This window comes from Ochotona curzoniae, unplaced genomic scaffold (assembly GCF_017591425.1).
Source record: "Ochotona curzoniae isolate NIBS_2020 unplaced genomic scaffold, NIBS_Ocur_1.0 scaffold_2587, whole genome shotgun sequence".
NCBI classification, from domain to species: Eukaryota; Metazoa; Chordata; class Mammalia; order Lagomorpha; family Ochotonidae; genus Ochotona; species Ochotona curzoniae.
Genome location: NW_024467096.1, coordinates 6,127,187 through 6,147,703, shown reverse-complemented (window position 1 = coordinate 6,147,703; position 20,517 = coordinate 6,127,187). Strand labels below are relative to the sequence as shown.

The following is a 20,517-nucleotide window of genomic DNA, read 5'->3' as shown; positions in this document are numbered from 1 at the left end:
TTAGAAGATCTTTAGAGCAATTCCTCATCAGCCAATTCTTCCATTACAGTCCATCATTCTTTTCATGCTCACATTATAATGGTTTTTCTCTCCTGAACCCCCATCCATCAATACAGGGTTTACATACTTCTTTTTGGCTCAGTCATCTAGCTTCTAACCATTCTTCCTTTTACAAGATTATAAACACCTGGATGGCAAGGCTCTGCTATGCTTTTTTCTGGTACTCATTTATCTGAAAGGGAATTACAGAGAGGAAAAGCCAGAAAGGGGAGGCAGGGAAAGAGGAAGAGGAAGAGAGAGAGGGAGTAGAAGGGAGAAAAACACTCCCATCCACAAGCGCATAAAAAAATCCGAGAAACACAAATTGACAACATAATGAGATGAGACAGCACTTAGCATCATCTAGGATAGCAATAATCAAAAAGACAAAAAATAACAAGTATAAGTGAAAACTCAAAGAAAATGGTAACCACCTTGAAAACATTCGCCTTTCTGTACGACTCAGCAATTGTATTCCCATGAACACTGGCAAAATCAAAAGAAATGAAAACCTACATCTATCCAAACATCTGTATATGTTAATATTAGCAATATTTATATAACTGATGGGTTAATGAATGAAACACAGTATTTCCACAATGGAATATTGCTCAGTGACTAAAAAAACAGAATGAACACTGATACATGCGGTAACACATACAGATCATGAAAACATCATTCTAATCAAGAAAAAAAAAAGTCAATCACCAAAGACCACACTGTATCATTCCACTTATGTACCACTACAGGATAGTTTAGAGGTAAAAAGTGTATTCGTGGTGACAAGAAAGTGCTGGGGGATAAAATGAGCAACCAGTCTGGAGTGTGATATTCATCCTTAAGGTAACACAGCTATTTTGAAACTGAATCCTGGTGATGGCTGCACAACTTTGGGAACACGAAAAACTCCAATGCATCATGCACCACAAAGGACAAATCTTATCAGACAGGAATTACACTTGGCTTTTGCTTTTTTAATTAAGGGTACTTTTAAGGAAAAGAATAAATCATAGTGGGGCAGGGAGATGTAGAGAGCAGAGTGACCCAAAATTAGCAAAAAGCATGGATGAAGTGTCTGCCTTCTAGCCACAGGCACCTAGGGGGACTCAAAAAGCAGAGTCCTTACAATGACCTCAAGAACAGAAGTGCCACTGGGATAAATACACAACCTTTGAATGGGACAATTCTGCAGGTGACACCGACATCTGTAGTTTTTACTGTGTCCAAAAAAAGGCCACAGCCACGTCCCCTACATTCTGAGGCATTAACTGTTCACATCTGAAATTACAAGGCTGCCAACAGTCATCATTTAAAACAAAAAACCCTGCTGGCTGCATTATTTACTATGCTAGTAAAACTTCCACCCAAACAGGCAGAAATACACAGAAAACATATTTTGTTTTCCCATTTTAAATAAGTTTACTTAAGATAGCGATTTTTGAAACTCATTTGTCTCAGGGGTTCACATCTCCATCAGACTTCTCTAACTGCCAAACCTGCCCATGCCTCACAGACCATCTAAGCCAGCAGGCATGTGACTTAGTCTTCATGTCCACCTCACCTCCCATATCCACTCAGTTCCTCCCCGTCTATCCTTCCCACTGTAGGCAGCAACCTGCACACACACAAAGAGCTATTACTTCACTCTCCTATTCAAAACCTTCCGATGGGCTCATCAAATTGCGCCCAGTACTGCCCTCAAGATCAGGTATCCACCTAACTGTTCAGCTTCACATCTTTTTAACCTTTCTTCCTATACTCTTAGATTGTTGCCATTCTCTCTGTTTCTCTAGTAACTGTCAGATGCCTTCACTATGGACATAAGCTTTCTGAAAGGCTCTCTGATGACCAATCCGTATGCTAGGGACTAAGAACCAAGACAGTTCCTGCAGACAAACACTTTCAGCATTAAAAACAAGAAACATTTGGGGCAGGTGCCATGGCACAGTCAGTTAATTCTCTGCCTGCAGTGCGAGCATCCCATATAAGGACTCTTTGGAGGCCCAAGGCACCTCCAATCCAGCTCCCTGCTGATGTGCCCTGTGTGCCCACGTGGGAACCCTGCACCCACGTGGGACACAAAGTTTCTGGCTCCTGGCTTTGAACCAGCCCAGCGCTGGCCATTATGGCCATTCAGGGACTGAACCAGCAGATAAAAGATCTTTATGTCTCTAATTCTGCCTTTCACAGAAAAATAAATCTTAAAAACAAAAAGAAAGCCTCAGGCAAGGCATGAAGAGTTCATCAGCTCTTTCTGCCCATAATTCCACTTTATTAACACTACAAAATACTAGCCTAAATGTCACTTTCTCAGGAAATCTCTCCTGACTGCCTTATTCTCATCCCACACACCTGTTTATTTCAGTCTTTCCTTTTTTAAAAAAGACTATTTTACTTTTAAATTCTTCATTTTATTTGAAAGGAGCAGAGACAGAGAAAACTGAAAAAGATTGTCCATCTACTAGTTTACCCTTAAAATGCTGGCAATAGTTGAGACTAGGCAAGGCTGCAGCCTGGAGCCTAGAACTCATTCCAGGTTTCTGACTGGGAAACAGGAACCCCACCAACTTTAGCCATTATCTGCTGCCTCTCTGGGAAAGCATTAGAAGGAAGCTAACTCAGAAGCAGACCCAGGCACCAGAACAAGAGATGCAGGCATTCCAAACAGCGGGATAACCACTGCACCAAATGCCCAGCCCCTCCTTTTTAAAAGACTTCCTTACTACATTATTAACGCTATAAGCCTAGTTCCAGTGTCTTGTTAACCACTCTAGCATTAATACTGTAACTAGTCCAGTGTAATGAGGATTTGTTGAAAAAAATATATATATCAATGAATGAATAGCCTTTATTTGTGCAGGAATCAGAATTAGGCTAGCAGAGATTCTCCATTTACCTTGATCATAACAATTGATAACACATATCAACAAACCACGACATGTACAGGATAAGACCAGGATATCAGACAGTCTAAACTTTCAAGTGCAGTCTCTAACATGGCCCTTCAGCGTTTACAACACAGCATAACCCTAACCAGGAGATGGGATCCAAAGACAAGGGACAGTCTACAGCCTAACTAATAAGACAGGAAGGTGATGAAGGGCATACAGTAGTGAACAGCAGGAATCTCAAGTGTGAGGGGTTTGGTTTTCACACTCATAATAAAAGCAGCATGTGACCATCACAAATATCTTACCTCAGAATAAAGCAAAACATCTGGGCCCGGCGCAGTGGCCTAGCGGCTTAAGTCCTTGCCTTGAAAGCGCCAGGATCCCATATGGGTGCCGGTTCTAATCCCGGCAGCGTCACTTCCCATCCAACTCCGTGCTTGTGGTCTGGGAAAGCAGTCAAGGACAGCCCAAAGCCTTGGGACCCTGCACCCGTGTGGGAGACCTGGAGGCAGCTCCTGGCTCCTGGCTTCAGATCAGCACAGCACCGGCCATTGCACTCACTTGGGGAGTGAACCATCGGACGGAAAATCATCCTCTCTGTATATCTGACTTTGTAATAAAAATAAATAAATCTTTTTAAAAAATAAAGCAAAACATAAATAAAAGAAACATCCATCCATAATTCCATTTCTGAGACAACTGTTTCTGTCATTTCATACCAGAAATACCTGAACATAACTTGCTAGAATTGGGGAAAAATTTTCTTAAGTTTCTTCATACAGTCACTCATTCAAATACTTAAATATTTAAAATGTATCTAAAACGTGTCAGTCACCATGCCTAGATGCACATGGGTGCGTGACAACCAGTTGACTGAGGCCTGCAGAGGACATCTAGTACCATGAAGGGCAGAACAAATTGGACAGCTCCCCCGGACAAACTGACAGCGAGTATCTAAGCAAGTGGAGACTCTAAGGTGGACTATGCCAGTCAATGGACCTGGAAAGGATTTCCTCATCCTTGGAGCTTCTCAGAACTACTGAAGCAGTACACCAGAAACATGCCCCACATCAGGAACCTGGTACGACATTAGGTAGCTGTCCCCTATTCCTGGATTCTGATGTGGCTGGGCTGCTAGGAGGAGCCCTCTGCCTTTTTCTCCTTATTTTCCCCAGATACAGGAAGAAAAAAGAAATTTGGAAACAGTTTTCTCTTTCACTTTTCCTCATTCCTCCATTCTTCCCACCCTAACTGGGCATGCATCCTTTTGAATTATGTAATTACCAAAAGTTAAAAAAAAAAAAACTTCAAAATGTGTCAGATACTAGAGATCAAAGATATAACCTCACGTTTGCACTCACAGAAAGTAGAATATATTTAGGACAAAATTGATCTGCAGTGAGCTAACTCAGTGGAACTCGGCAGGAAAGAGAGTCAGGATTTCTGTGTCTAAGACAGGAATTGGGCAAGGTAAGAAGTGGCCTCTGAAGGATGAGAAGGAATTTGGCTGGCAAGAAAGAAAGGAAGATCTCTATATACAGAGGAAACCGGGAGTGTAAAGAAATTTTGTAATTCAAATGTAATCTTTTTTCTTTTTTCCTCTTGGCTACTACCCAATTGCTACACTAAAAAATGAAACAATGACCAAGCATAAAGGAAGCCAGGAAGGGTTAGAATGTTTCAAAACTGTAACCAGCCTCAGGGGGAGCGATTAGGTAAGCAACAGTCACCAAAGATTACTTTAAAAAGTAGCAAGAAGAAATGTGCAAGCCTGGTCACAAACTCCAGACCTCCACTCAAAATGGGAAGAAGGAGTGGGAGAGGCAATATCTATAAAGAGTGTTCTACCTCACTAGATCTCAAAACATCACAAAATTCAGAATAATAATCTACCACCTAAAGCTGAAGGTCAAGACTGATTTGACTGCATTAACTGGTTATTTCAGTTTTAAAAACAGTCCCAGGAACAGCCTCCCCGCCCCCCCCAGAGCATGTCATCCAGAGGTCGAGTTCCACCAACAGAAGCAGGCAGGACAGGACACCACTGCCCCAGCCCAGGCCAGCACTGTAGAGGAATGTCTCTTACCCCATGGACACCAGCCTAACAGCTAGGTAGCCACCTCTCAAAGCAACACACCAGAGAAGGGGATGCCACCAGCACCCGAATCCACGCACCAGGCAAGGACAATCCAGAAATAACAATTTACAGATACTCTAACCAATTACTATTCAGCAATGAACAAACAGGGAAAAAATCCAACCAGAAACAAAGCTGCACAAGGAAGAGGGAAAGCTCTCCTTCACACAAATGTGGAACTGACTTAGAAGTTAAATTACTTGAGGACAAAGGATTAACTCCCAAATGTTGTTTGGCAAACAGAGAGAGAGAGAGAGAGAGAGAAGTCCAAGATAAAATGGGAGTAATTTAAGAACGGAGCATGGTAAATTTTTTAAGGATGCAGAAATCAAAATTACAATAGTGAAAATAAAATCAACAATGGAGGCAAAGGGAAAATCAAACGAGTGATACAAAAGACAAACATCTGAGCAGCTTACACACAGGACAGAAAAGGTGAGTCAACCTAATTATAAATGTTTTCAGGGAGAAAACAGAGCAGCTGAAAGAAAGTAATAACCAAAAGTAATTTGGGAAATGAAAAAAGAACCAAACATGTAGATCATAAGGAACTACTGCTTCAAGTAGCACTCATCAACACGCACAGGACATGATCTGTCAAAAACACCTCAACCACTCACCACTGTCCAGGCCCTGGAACAACAGGCTGGGTGCAGCAGTCTGAGCTGAACCATAGAGCTTCCGAGTTTCCACAGAACAACTACAGCATGGATTATGCTTCAAGTCACAAAAAATGTTCAATAAATTTAACAGCATTTTAAGACAGTAGTTACTAACAAAATAAAATGGGCCCCGTACGGTAGTCTAGCAGCTGAACTCCTTGCATTGCACACGTTAGGATCACATATGGACACCGATTCTAATCCTGGTGGTCCCGCTTCCAATCCAGCTGCATGGGATTCCAACCCTGCACCTGCATGGGAGACCTGGAGGTTCCTGGCTCCTTACGAACTCAGCTCCAGCTGTTGCAGCACCTTGGGGAGTGAATCAGTGGAAGCTCTTCCTCTATCTCTCCTCCTCTCTGTGTACCTGACTTTCCAATAAAAACTGAATAACTCGTATAAAAAAAAATTAAAAGTACCAACTATTTAGAAAGCAGTCAATAGAATACTGCTCATGTAAGTTATTGCTGTAATCAAAGCTTTACTCAGACACCAGTTAAGAAACACTAAATTTGGGCCCAGCGCGATAGTGTAGCAGTTAAAGTCCTCACCTTGAACACGCCAGGATCCCCATATGGGCGCCGGTTGTAATCCCGGCAGCTCCACTTCCCATCCCGCTCCCTGCTTGTGGCCTGGGAAAGCAGTCAAGGAAGGCCCAATGCTTTGTTATCCTGCACCCAAGTTGGAGACCTGGAAGAGGCTCCTGGCTCCTGGCTTTGGATTGGCTTCAGCTCCAGTTGTGGCCGCTTGGGGAGTGAGACCGTCCTCTCTCTGTTATTTCTCCTCTCTGTATATATGCCTCACCAAAAAAAAAAAAAAAATCTTAAGAAAAAAACACTAGGGGCCCGGCGCAGTGGCGCAGGGGTTAAGGTCCTCGCCTTGCACGCCCGGGATCCCATATGGGCGCCGGTTGTAATCCCAGCAGCTCCACTTCCCATCCCGCTCCCTGCCTGTGGCCTGGGAAAGCAGTCAAGGACGGCCCAAAGCTTTGGGACCCTGCACCCGTGTGAGAGGCCCGGAAGAGGCTCCTGGCTTCGGACCAGCATAGCATCGGCCGTTGCGCTCACTTGGGGAGTGAATCATTGGACGGAAGATCTTCCTCTCTGTATATCCGCCTTTCCAATAAAAAATAATACAAATAAATCTTTAAAAAAAAAACACTAAATGTTTTGATTATTAAAATGGGCATTACAACACATCATGTTAAGCCTCTGCCTGCCAAGCACCAGCATTCCATACAGGTACCAGTCCAAGAACTGGCTGTTGCATTTCGGATCCAGATCCCTGCTGCAGTGCCTGACAAAGCAGCAGAAGACAGCTCAAGTGCTTGGGCCCCTGTGCCCACACGGTGCCTGGTTTTAACTTGATTCAGCCATTCATTGTTGCAGCTATCTGGGAAATGCACTGGCAGGCAGAAGATTTCTGTCTGCCCCCTTCTCTAGAACTCTGTCCTTCAAATAAATGTATAAGAAACAATAATTCAATAAGCTAGAAAAAGCACAACCGAAAAATTTAAGAAAATAAAGTAAAAATCAGCAATGCAGAAAAATGGAAAATCATTTAAATAAATTAATCTCAAAAGGATTAGTTAAATTCACAGAGTAGGAACAGATGCCCAGTGGCTATGACATCACTGTTCCAACTTCCTCTAATGCAAACCCCACAGCAGCAATAACCACTCCAGGACTGGGGTTCCTGTCATTCACTTGGGGGGATACCTGTTGGGTTCCTTCTCAATTGCCTGCCCTGCACACTTTTGGGGAGTGAACAGTCCAGGCGACCACCCTGCTTCTCAAACTAAAATTAAAAAGTAACTTTAATTTTAAAAAAAAGCTACAATCAGACATCACAAGATTTATAAAAAAAGGTATTCACCATAGTGTTGTTTATACTTTAAAAATTAAAGATAATTTGGGCCCAGAGTGGTAGCTTTGTGATTAAAGTCCTCACCTTGCACACTCCAGGATCCCACATGGGTGCTGGTTTGTATCCTGGTGGCCCCACTTCCCATCCAGCTCCCTGCTTGCGGCCTGGGAAAGCAGTGGAGGACGGCCTAAAGCCTTATGACCCTGCACCTGCATGGGAGACCTGGAAGAAGTTCTGGGCTCCTGGCTTTGGATTGGGTCAGTTCCTGCCACTGCGGCCACTTGGGAAGTGAACCAGTAGATGGAAGATCTTCCTCACTACCTCTCCTCTTCTCTGTATATCTGACTTTGCAATAAAAAAAAATAAATCTTTAAAAAAAAGTCAATTGCAAGAATTTTTTTAAAAAGATTTATTTACAGTATCTTCTTTCTTAATCTCAATAAGGCAATGAAATTCCACCTTACTCTCAAACTCCTCAAATACTTAAGCCTGCATTTCATTTCTATAGCAAAACTACCTCAGACTTTAACTTTTACCCCTCCCCCATAAAATATTCCAGAGAAATTCAGATCAAAACCCAGCAACTAAAAATACAAGAGACCATAAAAGAATGTTTTCTGTAAAGTTGAACAGGTAAGATCTTTGAACAGAAGGCTAAAGATTAATATCTAATTCTGTGTAAAAAGTTCCCACAACTCAACAAGGGAACACAGACTGGTAAAGTCTTTTTGAAAGGCTATTTGGCATCTAACAAAACTTAAAATACACTTAGGAAATCTTATTAGAAAAGTATTTACATACATACCCATGTGCACAAAGATTGTTGTCAAAGTTAGAAATAACAAATTATTATGAATAATTAAATAAATACGTTCTAATGGAATTTCTTACAACAGTTAAAGACAAGGCACCACTATGTCTATCTATTTTATATATATAGATAAATATAGATATAGAAAATATATCAGTACCAGATTTTTAGATTTTAAAATCACTGTGAAGACTATGACATCCAACAGATACTTATTTTTAATTTCACAAATAAAACTGGTAACAGCAGATAGCTAACCCTAGACTGGCCTTTGAGAACAAACTGTTCAAAATCCTGAAGACTTAAAAGTCTTGAACATTGCTCAGTTTCAAGTTTTAATCAAAAACACAAAATTGGGACCAGCATTGTGACACAGCACATTATTAACCGGTCATCTGCAACACCAGAATCCCACTCCAAAAAGTGACACACATCCCAGCACCTGGATAATACAACTGAGGAAGCAGTGGAAGATGACCCAAGTGCTTGGACCCCTGCCACCCACGTAAGAAGTCCTGGAAGAAGCTCCTGGTCCCTCTGGCTTTGACCTGAGCTCTCTTGCTCTCTCACTCGCTCTTCCCTTAAAACTCTGTACTTCTTTTCCTTAAAAAAAAAAAAAAAAAAAGATTTTTATTGGAATAATAGATCTATAAAGTGTAGAGACAGAAAGATTTTCCCTTCTCTGGTTCACTCCCCACATGGCCACAATAGCTGGAGTAGAGCCAATCCAAAGCCAGGAGCCTCCTCCCGGTCTTCCATGCAGACGCAGGATCCCAAGGAGTTGGGCCATTCTTTACTTCTTTCCCAGGTCACAGGCAAGGAGTTGGATGGAAAGTGGAACAGCAAGAACACAAACCAAATAAGTAAACCTTCAAAATTTCAGGTTGGGCCCGGCACAACAGCCTAGCAGCTAAAGTCTTTACCCTACACACACTCCAAGCTCCCATACAGACATATGTTCATGTCCCAGCAGCCCCGTGGAGAGACCCAGAAGAGGCTCTGGACTCCTGACTTTGGAACAGCGCAGCTCTAGCCATTACGGCCACTTGGGAAGTGAATCAATGGATGGAAGATCCTCCTCTCTGTCTCTCCTTCTCTCTGTATATCCGGCTTTGCAATAAAAATTAATATATATGTGTGTGTGTGTGTGTGTATATATATACATATATATATATAATTTTCAGAAAGTCAAAAGATGTTACATTTGAACATTATTCTTTTGATAACCAGTAGTGACAGATAAGAGACAGGAGGAATTTAACAGTACCTACATACTTCATTCCTGGCTATTAAAATAAATACTGTTTTAAAAGCATAAACGAATGTGACCGTTTCCTAAATTAACTCCTTTAAAAAGTACAAATGAAAAGAAACATAAATTATCATTAATCATGTTCACTTCAAAATCTGCCTATCAAAAAACCTCAGAAGACCCACAGGAATCCCTGGAGAAGATAACTCCCCCCCCCCCCCACTCCTACTGCTGCTTTATGAATTCAGATGTGCAGGCTCAGCACTAAATATCACACAGTCCAAAAGGATAACTCTAAACAGAGGTTCAACCAGCAGGCCTTAGGGGAAGTCAAATAATGCAGGAGTTCTCCTTGTTACAAAACAAACAAAAACAGAGGCCTGGAGAGAGAACCAGGAAGCCAAGCAGTGGACACTAACCCGCCAGGCTTCCCACCTGAACCCTGCTCCACTTCATCCACCCAGCCAACGCGACACCCGTCACCTGTACCATGACAGTGCTGTAGCCAAGCATCAGGCCCTATTTTTCCAGAGCCCGCGGAAGGGAAAAGACAACAATGGCCTATTTAAGGAACACACAAATTATGCTGAATTTAGCTCAACCTTTTTCGCAAAACCTGAAAATCAGTCTGAGAACCTACAGGTCTTACAGGCCAAAAACATGAAGTGCCAGCTTCAGTAGTGGAAACGCAGATCCTGCTAGCCCTCAGGCTAACTAAGCGCTGAGGGTGCACGTGTGAACCCATCGCCTCACAACCGAATCCCAACTAGCAGCTGGGGAAGGCCTTTCTTCCCGCAGATACAGGGCAGACACAGCCGTCTAAACCAGCACTCACGCTGTACTAACCGCCACAGACCAGCAGGCAAAGTCGGCAAGCTGTAACCCGCTTTAAAAATTACTATCTGCTGTCTTCATCCCCCACCCCACCCCACCCCACCCCCGACTTCATTTAATGTTAATTCTTTTGGACATCCCTACCAGGGGGAAAAAAAAAAACAGGAGCAAAAATTCCTGTACATCTCAATATCCTGCCTACTTTATAAGAGCGGAAGAGTTCAACACAGTAAGAGCAGAAAAAAAAAAAAAGTGACGTGAACAACCTTGATCCAAAATACAGCTCGTCTTAGTCTAATTTTAGGCCTGCTGGTTCCGACGGTCTGTTTGATGCAAAAGGAAGTTTGGAAAAACAAAACAATTTATAAAGTTCTCTTAAAAACAGCTGAAATTTATTTCAAATCACACACACGAGTCCTGGGAGTTTAAGATTGGAGGATTTTGTGGAAGGGTGCCAAAACCTCACTCCACCGGGTTTGATCATGGCAATTACCTGGGCGCACTGAAGTTTTGGGGTGACTTTCAATCTTTCAAGAATTAGCCCGAAAAAGGTTTGAGTGCAAAAGCGTTGGAAAAAAAAAAAAAAACCAACGCCACCCCCTCCAATTTCACCTGAGAAGACGCAAACGCTCACCTCCTGGCCCCAGATCAAACCCCGACTCATCAAAGTTCTGGTTTGAGGCACACAGCCCTCAATGCTCCCTCCCCCAGCACCCCGGAAAACTCGCGTTTCTACCAACGTGGGGATCTGTGGAAAAAAGGGCAGAGACTTGCAAGTTGAGAAAAGAGTGAAAGGGGGGACTCGAAGTCACATTCCTAAGCAATGAACCTGGCGGAGAAAGCGACTGAAAAGTAAAAGGAAGGTTGGGGGGAAAAAAATGAAAGAAGTTAAAAGTGGGGTCAAGAGGCAGAAACATGAGGAGGCAGAGCCCGGGTGCGCCACGGTCCGGACAGGGCTGGGTCTGGCAGCCCTGAGAGCTCCCCAGCCCAGCAGGCTTCCCATTTCGGGCTAACGCCGGAGAAGAAAACACCCCTAAAGGGAGCAGACAATGAAGCCACCGCCCCAGGAGCCGCGGCGTCGGGGCTCGCAGGTGGCGGCTTCCCGGCCCAGCTCGGGCAGCCCCGCGGCTCCCGGGGCCGCTCCCGCCCGCCAGGCCGCCGAGAGGGGAAGAGGAAGGAGAGCGGCGGCTCGCACCCCCGGGGCCTGTCTGCACACTTACCCCAGGCGAGGAAAAGGTCCCCGCCCCAAGCGAGGCGCCTCCGTCCGAGCTCCCGGCGGGCTGCGGAGCCGCCCCGGGCCAGGCGCGCGGCGGGGAGGGGAGGGACGGGGCGGCGGGGCGGGAAGACGAGTCCCGCTGGAGCGCGGCCGCTGCTGCACCGCTAGGCCAAGCTGCAGCCGGAGCCCTGCGGGCGTCGGGGAGGGGAGGGGAGGGAGCCTTCGGCAATGGCGACGGCCCGGGCTGGAGGGGAAGCGGAACAACCGCCGCCGCTGCGCGTGGCCACAACCCTGGGGAGGAGGGAAACGGCGGGGAGCGGGCAGGGGCGGGGCGCCCCGCCCCACCGCCGGGTGGCTCCGGCCAATGGGCGCGCTCGCGCGGGGGCCGCTGGGAGTTGTAGTCTAAGGATGGGCAACGCTTGCTTTTTTTTTTTTAAGAGTGATCTTGTATTAAAAGGAATTGCCAGACTCTCCGTCGGTTGAGCATTGTCTCCAATCCGGTTTTGCCAACTGCACTTACCAAGGACGATTGATGATATACAAATCTGACCCAAGGGCATCTGTTTCTTAGAATCCATCCATTTTGATTTTTCCCTGACCTACAAACTCTGTTTTGCTTCTAAGTCCCATCTTTGGGAATCCCAGACTTCCAGATTTTATCCATAGAGAAGTTCATCAGTGGATTCACTTGTTGTACAAAAAGTTAATCATATAATGAGTGCCATATGCCATTAGGCATCACACGCAGTGAACATGGTTGACCTGGCCTGTGGCGCTTACAAATAGAACACAAGAGTAAGTTGCGATATTGGTATGAGATTGCCTGGGATAGGCAGCCAGAGCCAGCCTCCTGAAGGAGACGACCTTCAAGCTAAGAACAGGCAGAGACAGCCAGGAGAAACATTCAGGGGAAGGCATGCCAGGGAGTGGGCAGTAGAAACGGTCCTGCTACGGTCAGTGGAGGAGGCCTGGGTAGCTAGAGTTTATGGCAATAAGGGCAGAGTGTAAGGGAAACCCTGGAAAGACAAGATTCAGACCATGAAGGAACTTGAATACCATGGAGACAAGTCTGCACTTCATCCCAAAAGGGTACTAAGCAAGGAATGAGTAACCTGCTATACACTCTAAAATAACTGCAGTGCTAATGGAGACTGGAGTACAGAGATAGCAAAATAGGAGAGAAATGAACTGGGAAGGCAGACAGCAGTAGTGGGCATGAGCTTGTGAAGTGGGCACTGGGTACAGTGGTTAAGATGCAACTTGGGGTACTTATATCCCATATCAGGATGCTGGGGCTTGAGTCCCAGCTCTGCTTCCAATTCCAGCCTCCCGCTAAAATAAACCGTGAAAAGAAACAGGTGATACTTCACGTTAATGGGCCCCCTGCTACTCACATGGGAGATTTAGACTTGCCCAGCCCAGCCAAACATGGCATTCTAGTAAGGACAAGACATCACAATCCTCTCTCTAGCTCTCTCTTACTCTTTGATAAAATTTTATAAGAAATGGGGAGAGGGAGTCAAATTGTGCTTATCTCCATAGGTGGAGCAAAACCCACAACTGATAGGAAAGCTACAGGAGAGCAACACAGCACACTTGACCTGAAAAACACACAGGAGCACGGGACATCCTTCCAGAAGTGTAACTAAGCTGTGAAAAGGAACCAAACAGAATGTCCACAAGAACTGATGCCAATGCCAATGACTGCACTGAACAGCAGATTACACAACATTGAATGGAGCTGTAAAGTGGAAACCTATTGAGAGATGCGAGGCTGGCAGTTTTCTGGGAGAAAGCTTAAGAGACAGACAAACTGGAGAGGCTTACCATTCCCTAAGGAGGATTTCAGGAGAGAAAACAAAAGAGGCCACATATGATGAAGCATTGGATAACAATCCAGAACTGATTAAAGACAAGAATCTTCTTTGGGGCCAGTAAGGTAGTAGGGGGTAAAGCCTCTATCTGCAATGCCAGCAACTCATTGGGGTGCTGGATTGGGTTCCAGCTACTCCACTTTTGATCCAGCTCTCTGCTGATGGCCTGAGACAAGCAGCAGCAGACAGTTCACGTGCCTGGGCTGCTGACACCTATGTGGGAGACCTGGAGGAAGCTCTCGGTTTCAGCCTGGACCAGCCCTGGTTTTTGCAGCCACCTAGGGAGCAAACCAGTAAATAGCTCTCTTTGTCTCTTCCCCTCCACCCTGTATATCTGACAAAAAAAAAAAAAAAAAGACAAGACTGTCCAGGTTCAGGAAACAAACTGAATATAAGTAAGATACTTCAAGAGTTGGGGTGCAGCAGATAAAGCTGCTGCCTCTAACATTGGCATCCCAAATGGGCTCCAGTTCATGTTCCAGCTACTCTACTTTGAGTCTACCTCCCTAACGGCCTGAAAAAGGGAATGGAAGCTGGAGTATTTGGGCCCCTGTCACCCACGAGGGAGACCCAGATGCAGCTCCTGGCCCCTGTTTCTGGCCTGGCTCAGCCCTGACTGTCTCTCTCTCTGTGTAACTCTGACTTTATCAGATGAATAAGAGTAAAAGATATGATGAAGCAAAAACAAAGATGCTACTAACTGACATCTATTATCTACTAAAGGAACTCCCTCAAAGATCCAGTTCATTAGGAAAATTATTCCAGAAGGAAATTGTAAGATGGAAAAAATCAGCTCCAGAGTAAATACCTACCTCTTATCACAGATTAGGACAATCCAGCCTACCAAACCCTACACCCAATTACCATTCAGCTGCATAATTTATAAATTGGAATGGTAACAGGTAGGTTCACTTCACCTTAATTTTTTAAATCTCCATTATTATCAATCAGCATCAATTATCAATATGTCACTTTATATAAGCTGAAAATCTGGCCAGTATACTTAAACCACACACATCCATATACACACACCCTCAAGTCACATCCACTGAGGACCACCACCTGAAAATAAGGTAACTTGTTTCTCTGTTCCTGCCATCTCAAATAACTTATCACAATACTTGAAAACAAATCTTCCCCAGCTATAGGCAACTGCCTGAGTTGCCTTGTTCCTAGGCATGTGTAACACTGTTGGGAGAAAAGCAGTCAACAAAATGGCTGGCATTCTGGGCCTGGTTCATGCTACCTGTGTTAACTATACCAGTATACAAACAGTTGTCTATTTTTTCATCTTAAATCTGTAACAAGGGTAAGGGGGAGCCCCAGCCTTGCTACCATAACTGTGTGCCAAACTAGGCATAGGCTGGAGGGAGGCCACTGAGGGCTACTGAGGTATATAAAATGGTTGCTAGAGACCTCCACAGAACAGGTCACTGCACATGCATGTCTGCCTGACAGCGGCAAGCAACTGATGGAGTAGAGGTGAGAGCCCAGAGGTTCCATCAGGGCTGGGCCACTATGCTTGGCATGCATAGTATAGCTAGGTCAGGGGATGAGCTGGGTTAGGGAGCCTGGGAGGATCTCCCAGGGCAGGTACACAAGGAATTGGGAATGTGGAGGGTAGGACAGGCCAAGATGTAACACTCACTGGTATGTGTGAATGCCGGATCAGAGGGCCAGCTTGGTAGAGATTCTGGAAGGGAGCCCTGTCTAGGCCAAGGTACCTGCTACTGGTGAGTATTAGAGCTGAGTCTGTGGACAGACTGGGCCAGGCTGCTGCACCCATCCATACAAGTAAAGGTCAGGGTGTTGTTGGGTAGAGGGGCAGGCCAGGTCACTTCTACAATTGCTACCACACATGAAAATCAGGTTTGGGAACTGGTCTAGTAGGGGATCCACAAGGTTCCCCCCAAGTAGGCAAAGCTAAGGCTATGGGCAGGGCAGGCCAGGCCAGGTCACAGTACATGCTACAGTACATAGGAGCCAGGTCTGGGGTATGGCCTAGTAGGGACTCAAAGGGTTTCCCTGACTGGAATGCTGCACCTGCAGGCACCTATGCAAGCTAGGTCTGGGGGCAGGCCGGGCCAAGTCATAGCACCTGCTGGCATGCATGACTACCACATTTAGGTGCAGGCCAGGTCCATCCCTGGCACCTACATGCTGGACAGGATAGGCCATAACACTTACCAGTATGCACGAGAGCCAGGTCTGGGTGTGGACCAAGCCTGAATGCAGCACCTAGCAGCACACACACAACTGCCAGGTCTGGGAGTGATCTGGGCCAGGCTGCAGCACCCACCGGTACACAAGCTGGGGGACAGTTTAGCAGGGGTTTGCAGAATCAACTTGTCCAGGCCCAGGTACCCCCTGTGAACCTGAGTCATGTAATTGGGGCAGGCTGGGTTGAGCCATTGCTACCCATAGATGCCCATGACAACTGGGTCTGAGGAACAGCCTGGTAAATGTTCAAAGGGTCACCCCAACTGGACCACTGCACTTGCCAATGTACTTTAGAGCCAGGCTGAAGGTAGGCCAAGAGATGCTCACAGAATCTGGGACTGAGCTAAGTTGGTAGTGGTTCTGAAGGGGAACACTTGCTGATCATACTGATTTGCATAAGCAGAAATGTCCAGGAGATTGAGCAGGTCCAGACCAGGCCACAGCACTCACCATGGAGCATGAGAACTGGAGCCGGGAGCAGGGCTGAGAATGGGCCCCCTGAATTACCTTAGACTGATAGGATCCTTAATTCTAGAGAACATCCCATGGAGTGTAGTATGATTGTGGAGCACCTGTTGTGGGATTGGGTCACCCCAGTGCTGACTCCAGGGAAGGATGAAGAGTGTGCTTAGATGCACATGATAGACAAGACAAGTGGACCCTGTAATCAAACAGAAGAGCCACCCCTTCAAAAGATGGAAAGAAAGGCAAGTGGCACAGCACTTCAGGCTAAGTTCTATGGAAAGCACCCGAGCTTGTGGATACTCTGAGGTAGACATGGACAACCTACAGATCTCAGAACTTACACAGAGAGAACAAGGAAAGAGCCAAGGATAGATGGAAAACATCAACAATTAATGATCATTCAACAACCTCCCCTCCAAGGCCCCTTAGGCGACGGTATAGACCATCTTTATTCTCCCCATTGTAGTCTGACAATAAGGAACAACACACCACCTCACATTTCACTCATCCTCTTCCCAAACCCTCTCCTTCCCTAACAAAGGCCCACATGTATCTGCAACCCCCATCCCCTCACCTCTGCAATGAATGTTAAACCATTAATGATTGTTTATGAAATAATCTTTAAAAAGATAAAAATGAGGGCCTGGCACAGTAGCCTAGCAGCTAAAGTCCTCGCGTTGCATGCGCCGGGATCTCATGTGGGTGCTGGTCCTAATCTTGGCCTCCCCACTTTCTTTTTTTTTAAAAAAGATTTATTTTATTTTTATTGGAAAGGCGGATATACAGAGAGCAGAGACAGAGAGGAAGAGCTCCCGTCCGATGATTCACTCCCTAAGGGGGTGCAGGGTCCCAAAGCTTTGGGCTGTCCTCGACTGCTTTCCTGGGCCACAGGCAGGGAGCTGGATGGGAAGTGGAGCTGCCAGGATTAGAACCGGTGCCCATATGGGATCCTGGGTGTGCAAGGCGAGGACCTTAACCACTGTGCCACCGCACCAGGTCTGCCTCCCCACTTTCCATTCAGCTCCCTGCTTGTGGCCGGGGAAAGCAGTCGAGGACGGCCCAAATCTTTGGGACCCTGCACCCGTGTGGGAGACCCAGAGGAGGCTCCTAGCTTCAGATTGTTGCAGCTCCAGTCATTGCTGCTGCTTGGGGGGGTGAATCAACAGATGGAAGAACTTCCTCTCTGTCTCTCCTCCTCTCTGTGTATCTGTCTTTCAATAAAAAAATAAATCTTTTTTAAAAAAGAGATAAAATAGTAAATGGAATAAATGCCAGAAAACAATGATCATAAAAACAGTATCCACTCCCTTGGCCTCAAATAAAACAGACCTTATACGGAAAACTAAACCGATTTTAAAAAGTGCTTATTCATTAAGTATCTAAAAAAGATGATAAATCAGGTCAACAATAGAAGTGCTGTTATATCAAAAGCAGTATCATCTGCAACCATTTATTAAATAAGACATATCAAAAGAAAAATAGTCATATCAAAGTTTTCTTTATCTTTATTATACTTCTGCATAAAGGGCTAAACAATGTTCCAAGTCACCAATTTAAACATTAATTTGAAAATCTGTTAAAATTCTGAAGAAACTTGGTTCTGATAAGCAAAAGGAAAAATGTTCTATTATATATATATAAAATATATATTTCTACACATACATACCCACACACCTTTAATGAGTTAACCAGTGTTATGTTCCAACACCTATCTAACCATAACTCCAAATCCTGTGCCAATATTAGTGATTTTAAATGATTTATAATCCCACTTAGTATCATATTACTAATCTCATAATGAAAGAAATCCTTCTAAACTATAAAATTACTTCAGGCCCAGTGCATTAGCTTGGCGGCTAAAGTCCTCGCCATAAACGCGCCGGGATTCCATATGGGCGCCGGTTCTATTCCAGCTCTCTGCTTGTGGCCTGAAAAAGCAGTGGAGGATGGCTCAAAGACTTGGGTCCCTGCATTCCTGTGGGAGACCTGGAAGAAGCTCCTGCTCCTGGCTTCGGATCGGCATAGCACTGGTTGTTGTGCTCACTTGGGAAGTGAATCATCGGACAGAAGATCTTCCTCTCTGTCTCTCCTCCTCCTCTCTGTACATCTGACTTTGCAATAGAAAAAGTACTTGGATGCTTGCCAACCAAGTGGAAACCAACATGGAGTTCTGGGTTACTGGTTTTGACCTGGTTCAGTCGCAGCTGTTATGGGTTTCTGGGAAGTGAACCAGCAGATGGAAGATTTCTATCTCTTTATGTCACTCTGTCCTTCAAGTAAATAAAAAGAAAAGTTCCAAAAAATCTCCACTAGCATTTCTGCTTGATGACAATGTGTTGCTTTCTCCAATATTTTAGTCTCAAACACATTTGAAAAGAACTGTGATGACCAGTCAAATCCTACAAGTCAAATTACGAAAGATTAACTAAAAAAATAAAGACACCAAAATTTTATGGAAATAAAACAAAAATAACATAAATATATATCAAATCCTATTACTCTATATAAGATAATGCTAATATCCTGGCTTCTGTTTTAAAATTTACAATATGCTTGTTCTCAGGTATTGTGTTTTGCTGGTTTTTATTGTGGCTGTTGTTGCTGTTTTTAAAAGATTTATTTTATTTTTATTGGAAACTCAGATATAAAGAGGAGGGGAGACAGACAGGAAAATTTTCTGTCCATTGATTCACTCCCCTAGCGGCCACAAAAGCCGCAGCTGAGCCAATCCAAAGCCAGGAGCCTGGAGCCTCTTCTGGGTTTCCCACAAGGGGGCAGGGTCCCAGGGATTTGGGCAATCCTTGACTGCTTTCCCAGGCCATAAGAGGGAGCTGGATGGGAAGCGGGGCTAAGAGGACACAATCTAGACCTATATGGGATCCTGGCACATGCAAGGCCAGGATGTTAATTGCTAGGCTACCACACCATGCCCTACTGTTTTTATTTATTTGGAAAGCAGAACAACAGAAAGAGACAGAGATATCCCATTCACTCGATGCTGCAATAAGCAGGGATGGGCCAGGCCAAAGCCAGGAACCAGGAGCCAATTGCATGGAACCGTATCTGAGTATCTACTGTGGGTGGCAGGGACCTACCACTGCTCGCCTCCCAAGGTACACAGCAGCAGGAAGCAAAGTGAGGACTCAAATTCAGGCACTCTGTCATGAAATGAGGTCCTCACGAGCAGAGTCCTAACTGCTATGCCAATTGCCCAGTGGTATTTTTATTTTATTTATTAATTTATGTTTTAAAAATTGCATACATTTTATTTTTGATAACTTTCACATACTTGATTAGGGTGCAAAGGGTCAAGGGCTAGAGTAAAGTGGGTGTTACCATTGCTTTGACATTCTTCTTTTTCTTCCTTACTGGGGAAAGGAGGTAGATAAGGGGAGAAGCCACACCCGTGCTTCCATGCTGCCAATCTTGCCACTCCAATCACAACAAAATCTCTCCAGAATCTACTGGCTAACATAGTCCATCTGAGAGTCTCTGGACAGATAGTCATTTTCAACACATTGTGAGCCCAGCAGTTCAGTTAGGGGAATCATCAAAGAAACTTCATCTGAGATAATCCCAGACCTGATTCTTGTATGTGCATCCCAATACACAGTTCAGCACAGACCATCGCCCAAATCAGCCTGTGCGCACACTGTTAATCAAAATTGCTGAATCAGTTGTCTCTAGCCTTATCTTCTACACAAACTAATTGGTGTTGCATTCCAGCCCGATCCTGCCCACCGCACACTCAGCCCCCATGCAAACCAGTGGGAGTTGTAGCCTAGTCAGAGAGACCAATAATAACCCCTGCCAGGACCACCTCCTGTCCTGGTTCCTGTGCTTGCCAGTATGTACAGCAGGTTACTCCAGTCTGTCCCACATCCCATCCAGTTCTCATACTATCAATGGGCATTGAAGCCTAGTTCAACCCAACCAGCCCCACTGTCCAGCCCACACACATACTGGCAGGGGCCACACTCTGTCTAGCCATGCTTGCCCCTAATCCTGGTTCTCAAACTCACCAATCGGAGTGGCTACCCAAGAGGGAGGTACCCTCTGCTTCCCTACTGGGCCCACTCCCATTCCTGGATCTGGATCTCTCCACAGAGTTTTCCTCCTGTGCCAGCAGCTGCTAGCTGATGCTGTGGCAAAGCCCAACCAACCCTTACCCACTCTGGCTTATGCATGTGCAGTAAGTACAGTCAACCCAGCCTGGCTTGTTCCTGATCTAGCTTACATGCAGGCCAACA

General features: G+C 45.1%; 1 protein-coding gene across 1 annotated transcript in view; it reads right to left on the bottom strand.

Annotated features, from left to right (window-relative positions):
* Positions 1 to 11,952, bottom strand: part of PAK2 (p21 (RAC1) activated kinase 2) — a 70,346-nt gene extending 58,394 nt beyond the window's left edge. Inside the window, exon 1 of the mRNA XM_041003011.1 lies at positions 11,713 to 11,952. The gene's annotated coding sequence lies outside the window, so the exon portion shown is untranslated. The remainder of the gene's footprint in view (positions 1 to 11,712) is intronic.
* Between the last annotated feature and the right edge of the window lie 8,565 nt (positions 11,953 to 20,517).